Source organism: Candoia aspera, chromosome 1, assembly GCF_035149785.1.
Source record: "Candoia aspera isolate rCanAsp1 chromosome 1, rCanAsp1.hap2, whole genome shotgun sequence".
Taxonomy (NCBI): Eukaryota; Metazoa; Chordata; class Lepidosauria; order Squamata; family Boidae; genus Candoia; species Candoia aspera.
Genome location: NC_086153.1, coordinates 208,164,960 through 208,171,591, shown reverse-complemented (window position 1 = coordinate 208,171,591; position 6,632 = coordinate 208,164,960). Strand labels below are relative to the sequence as shown.

General features: G+C 38.2%; 1 protein-coding gene across 5 annotated transcripts in view; it reads left to right on the top strand.

Annotated features, from left to right (window-relative positions):
* Positions 1-371: 371 nt before the first annotated feature.
* The window catches only part of ARHGAP15 (Rho GTPase activating protein 15), a 492,562-nt gene continuing 486,301 nt past the window's right edge, over positions 372-6,632 (top strand). Inside the window, exons 1-2 of one of the 5 annotated variants that reach the window (XM_063318397.1) lie at positions 372-438; positions 657-711. The gene's annotated coding sequence lies outside the window, so the exon portion shown is untranslated. Of the gene's footprint in view, positions 439-476; positions 712-6,632 lie in introns of those variants that run through there. The other 4 variants (XM_063318394.1, XM_063318398.1, XM_063318396.1 and 1 more) reach the window with 4 other exon arrangements.

Below are 6,632 nucleotides of genomic sequence, written 5' to 3'. Positions count from 1 at the left end.
CATCTCCCCTCAAGAGGGGGACTCTTGGGGGATTTTGTTGAACTCTGATCCAAAGCATGCTTCCCAAAGAGTAAGTTCTACTGATTTCAGTGCAACTGAGGTACAAACAAGCATGTTTATGACCTTAAGCATCTCTTCTGTGGTAATTTTCAGACAGGAAACCAAGAAAGCAGAACCAGTAAAACTTGCATGATATGTGAAACTGAAAATCAAAATATGAATTTTATATACAGATTTTTAATAGTTAAAGCTGTGTTTCAAGAAATAAGTCAAAGGGGGAGGGGAACACCAAAAGAAGTATTTGCCACGGACACACTTGATTTCTCAAACACTTCTTTTTTTACAGAAAGCAAAGGAACAGGAAGTTGAAATAATTTCAGCTATGCTCATTCCTCTTTCTATTTCCTTTTAAACTTGTACATCTTCTGAGACTGTGTAGTAAGTTGGACTCAACGTAATTTTCTTGCTAGAGTCTCTCTTCTTTCTTTGATTCATACTTTGTGGTGTGCTTTTACTGATGGGGTGCTGAACTGCTGTTGATAGGAAGTGGTTTTGCTCAGTTTTTTTCCTTGCTTGCTTTGTGCTGCCTTAGATGAAACAAGATTTGTAGCCTTCAGAAGGGGGCCATTTCACATTTCCCGCTTTCTTTTTAAAAGCTGAAACTGGATGTTGATGTGAGAGATGAGAAAAACTGTGCACAACAGAATATAGGTAAGGAAACTTAATTTGCTTCTCAATCCTGATATGCAACCTGTTGCTAAAGATGTTTGACACATTACGGGAATGGAGTAGAGAAATATTTACTATTGCATATTATTTTAATGTAGTACATATGCAATGTATTAAAAAAATACCACTCTCCTATCAATCAGATGCATACTATGAAAGAAGATCTGAATATTTGTGTTGACATTTATGCTGGGTGTGCAAGTGGGAACATCTTTTACATTTCAAAAGGCATAACTTTTTCCCCCATATAAAGGTAGACAATTTGCTCAGGAAATATGAACAGCAAGGGTTTCAGTGAGAAGTGGAGAGGGGATAGAAAGCCAGTAAAATCACAAAGCAATTGAAAAATGCTATGCTGTGATGATAAAACTACAATTAGTAGGTCTGAGGTTGGTTATCCCATTGCTGAGGTTTAGTAGAAACAGTAATAAACAGAGGGAATGTCAGTAAAAATATATCTGGAATGCTTGTCATGTGGAATGAAAAATGGGCTTAGCTACAGCACCATTTTTGTCCTAAAGTGGACCCGTATCAGCAATACCGGATGGTGGAGCCCAATTGTGAAAGAAATCTCCAGACTGAAGCAGAGTAGACACAAGCTGGTTCTGCTCCACAGAATCTTTGGAGAGGGATATTCTGGAATTGTAGTTTCACCACATTCAGACAGCATCTGTTCGAAGAAGGGTATTTTCAATGCTATCCAGCAACAGTTTTCTAAGGTTTCAGACAAACAAGTGTTGTTCACATTATTTAATATATAATCCCTTAAAACCTGGAGCTTTTAAAAAATTCTCTTGGCATTTGAGAATAGCAGATGTTCATCCTGCTTCTCTGCCATGTACATGATACACTGCATGGGCAGGAAGCTCATACACGTGTTGGAAACCTAATATAAGGATTCTTACCCTGTAAAGTAGATAAGGAGAAATCAGCCTGGGCCTCCGCAATTAAGTCTCCAATTTGATGGGCTCCATCAAAATGGTGCACATTTTTGGAATTTGCTAACACATATTAACATATTTGAACCATAGACATGAATAACACGTGCTCTAGAACGGGGGTTTTCAAACTTTTTTCTGTCTGTGGAAACTATTCATTTAAAGAAAAAAAGTCCCAGAATCCCTGATCAGGAGGTAAAGCTCTAGTGTTAGAAAATCGGCTGCAGGGTTTTAGTTTTAGTTTTTTTTTTTCCCCTTAGCCCCTCACAGAACCTCATCAAGTTCTTGTGAAACACAGTTTGAAAAACCATGCTTTAGAGTTCCTTCAAATATATTACAACTCCAGCATAGAAGATTATCCAAGTTTATTTCTATAATGTTTTAAATGTTTGGTAATAGTAAATTATTGGTTTGGTGGAGGGCAAGGGGAGGCAAATGATGAAAGCAGGTTTATGTGGATACAGAATAAGCTCGACTGCTTTTGTACATGCATCATGACATCACAGAGATGCATAAAATGTTTGGAGCATGTTGCTGTTGCTTTCATCATTTTGACAGAAGGGTGGGTCCTGTGGATGACCCTGCAACAATTAAACCTACCTACATTATGGGGAATAATGGTATGTTCCTAAAAAGATGTAAAGTCCCTTTTTGTTCCAGGTCAGGGTTGAGTGATCTTAATAATCTGATGTTAATAAACTTACTCAGTTCACCTCTTGTGTCATTGCCTCCTCATAAATAAACTACATAGTTCAACCCACAATGGTGAATAGTCCTTGTTTTCATTTCAGTACATTACTGAAGCTAGGAAATACTGTATGCCGAATGATACTCTTTAAAATCAGGAAAAATAAAACTACCCTTTTTTTTTTTTTTTGAAATCCATAGCTTTGAAAGAGAAATTCTAGGGGTTTGTTCCATCTATATAAATTTAACTATTACATTCTCAGTCTATTTAAAATATTAAAGTGAGTCCAACATTGAAATTGCTCTCAATAGCTTATATAAATCTTGATGCAATGTTTCTTTTCAGATATATCCTTCCCCACAAATTTAGAGGTATTTTCATTCATTTTTGATATTCTGTTAATGTGGTTGAAGTCCTTATACGGCCATGTTTTGTATATATAACAATGCTTAGAGAACAAATTAGGAGTTTGAAATATAGTCTGACTCTTGTGACTTCATGGACCAGCCCACGCCAGAGCTTCCTGTCGGTCGTCAACACCCCCAGCTCCCCCAGGGACGAATCCATCACCTCTAGAATATCATCCATCCATCTTGCCCTTGGTCGGCCCCTCTTCCTTTTGCCTTCCACTCTCCCTAGCATCAGCATCTTCTCCAGGGTGTCCTGTCTTCTCATTATGTGGCCAAAGTATTTCAGTTTTGCCTTGAATATCATTCCCTCAAGTGAGCAGTCTGGCTTTATTTCCTGGAGGATGGACTGGTTTGATCTTCTTGCAGTCCAAGGCACTCTCAGAATTTTCCTCCAACACCACAGTCCAAAAGCATTGATCTTCCTTCGCTCAGCCTTCCTTACGGTCCAGCTCTCGCAGCCGTATGTTACTACAGGGAACACCATTGCTTTAACTATGCGGACCTTTGTTGTCGGTGTGATGACTCTGCTCTTAACTATTTTATCGAAGTTTGTCATTGCTCTTCTCCCAAGGATTAAGCGTCTTCTGATTTCCTGACTGCAGTCAGCATCTGCAGTAATCTTCGCACCTAGAAGTACAAGGTCTTTCACTGCTTCTACATTTTCTCCCTCTATTTGCCAGTTATCAATCAAGCTGGTTGCCATACTCTTGGTTTTTTTGAGGTTTAGCTGCAAGCCAGCTTTTGCACTTTCTTCTTTCACCTTCATCATAAGGCTCCTCAGTTCCTCTTTGCTTTCAGCCATCAAAGTGGTATCATCTGCACATCTGAGATTGTTAATGTTTCTTCCAGCGATTTTAACTCCAGCCTTGGATTCCTCAAGCCCAGCATGTTGCATGATGTGGGTAGGCCCTGGCTCTAGCATTCATTAATATATCAGCCCATATTTCAGAGAAGGTTCAGTGATACTAGGGGCAGAAGCTCAACCACGAACTCTCCATTTACATGGATCTTGTATAGCAAAGTTTGTAATTTTTCCTGTGATCCTAGTAAGCTGTTGACAGCTGAAGCTGCAGAGTACTGGGTTAAATGCACTCATGTACAAAACTCAATATCAGTATTTTATTTTAATAAGAAATAGATCCAGGCTTGGCCTGTGCAGGTGATGCAGCCTGATGCTTAATGTTCAGACCCAACAGCATCAGAAGCAGACTTGCTATTTTGCACACTGAAAATTGCCAGATACCTAGCTTAGTTTGTAGCCCTTTAAATATTAATAAACAAAACTTCCAGTACAGCCAGTTTTGCTCATAACAATGGATGCAGAGAGGTCTACAACATCTAAAGGCTAAAATTTTCCACCACTAATATAATATATTGTTAAAACGTTTTGATTTTGATTTCTTCTTCAGACTTCAAAGTATCTCAGCTTTCAGGATGAGAACCTAGTCTATGCTTGCTCCTATAAGTAACTAAATGCTGCCATCTCTCCCATGATGAAGAGCAGAACATTTAGGAACACTGTTGTATAGTAGCATAGCCTCATCTGTCATTAGATGTTTAGAGTAAGGAGTCTCACAGGCAGGTGCTTTTGCTTCTCTGCATGGAACACATAGTGATGCATTGCAATCTGTAGATTTCTTTGTCAGAATAGTGGGCCCCCTGAATGCAATTGAAATACAACTCCCAGCATTGTTTGCTTTTGACCAGATTAGGTGGGCTGCTGGGAGTAGTAGTTCAGCAGCATTTGGAGCTATACATGTTCTCCACCATCTCCATGGCTCTCTAGTGTATTAGGAAGAGACTCAGGATAGCTCCTCTCTGACTCAATGGGGTATAAGAGGGAAGGAAGGTAAAACCAAAACAGATTTGCAAAATTCTGTTACTAGTCTAGCTCAATAAAGTTTAGTTCTACTCTTCCTGTGGAGTCTGTTCTGCTTTGTAGGGCTGACAAACTCTATTTACATCCTCCATACACTAGAATAATAAATTATTATCTTATTGGAAGTAGGATGACAGTGGCAAGGAAAAAGACATAATGGGATTCTTGCATCTTGTAAGATGGGGTGGCATATTGTGAGTTACTGTCAACTTTTCATCAATAACCTCAGATAGGAAGTCGCATCAGGAAAAGCCCCATGAAAAACAGCTTGTTCAGCTTGCATGCATTTGAAAAATGTTGCTCTGTATTTCATCCAGAAGATGGCATTCTTTGCATCCCAATGTCCATCTGTCCTGCAGCTCTTAGGCTTTTCTTATAGATTTCCAACGTAAGCACAAATTGGTCTGACAACCTATAGTTATGAGATCTGACAGATTTAATAATAGCCCAAGGTCTCAAGTAAGAAAAATATCATGCTTGTGATATAAGTAAAATGGTAGAAGCTCAGAAACACTTGATGTGTCAGAGAAAATAGAAGCAGGTTTAGCACTTTTAAACTGCTGAATAGCATCTGAAAATTGAATGAATGTACGTGTTACACACACCTGCTCTGGTAAGATTTTAGCAATTTAGTTTACTTCACTAAGCTCAGAGTAAAACACTGTCATATTTCCTAGGTTGGAAGAAGGGGTCTTTATTCATTTATGGTTGAGGTAGTAAACTTTATGTGTAACCTTTTTTACTGTTAATGAGAGATCTGTGTATCTGAAATTGTCTCCATATGAATAATCTTCAAAGATATTTCATCAAAGATTTGCAGTTCAGTTCCTTTTCCTGGGTGACAATCATGAGTTTCTACTGTGTCTGCCTCTGCCCATTCTTCATTATTTAGGTCAGTCCAATTATGTATATTGCTACTCCAGGTGTTGTTTTGCATTCCCTGCTTCTCTTTCCTTCCCGTCTTCTTTCCAGCAGGGGCCTTTTGCATAGAATGGTGTCTGAGTAAATAGCTGAAATATTTCAATTTTCTTTGCTTGATGGTTTTTATGGGGCTTCTTTTCTCTTGTGCCATGTCTAGGACTTCAATATTTGATCTTTTGTGATTCCAAGTGTTTCTCAAGATACACCTCAAAAGCCGCATTTCTAAGGCTTTCTGCCTGCTCTCAGCCTCCTTGGATATTGTCCCCGTTTTGCAATTATGAAGGAGAATTGACCTGATATAAGATTGGGTCATTCCTATTCTTAGTTTGAAGTTTACTTCCCCTGAGGTTAGAATATTATCCATGTATCAAAAAGTTTTCCTGGAAATTCCTATTTGCCTTTTTATTTTACCAGTTGTTTTCTCTTCTTCCATGATTAAATATCCAAAATAGATAACATCTTAGACTAAAATTCAACAATTTTAGAAAAAAACGTTTTTTTCTCTGATGTGATAACTCTGGACATTTTTGTGTGTAAGCTACTCTTGCATGTACCTAAATATGAGGTGGTAAAGTCATTGTATATGGTCTTGAGCACTTCTAAAAGATGACATATAAAAAAACCCTGATCATCAGCTAGTTTGTAATTCATCTGCATTATCACTGAGCTATTTTAAGTTGTTCCCAGGACCATTTTGAATGAAATCAGATCCCATTATTTTCACAACAACTTTATTAAGAGTGAAGCAAGGTCCAGTTCTTCCTTCAAATTCTAGGGATTCTCCAAAATCTGTTACGAGGTAGTGGCTGCTACTGCTGTTGTGACTGAACAGAAAGAGATGTAACTGTCTCCCTGTCCTTTTTTTTCTGGAGCTTAAAATCACTAATGCAATCCAGCAAAATAGACCTAAGAAAATATTGCTTGTTATGTGTCCTGGGAAACTAAAATTTTCTAGACCCCAAGGCTGGTGACAGGTACTGGAAAATAGGGAAGAATGGGTTATAGTAAATAGAAGGAGTTTATCTTTGTTAATGGCATGTTTAGAGGGAGGTCAAATAAAAACTTGA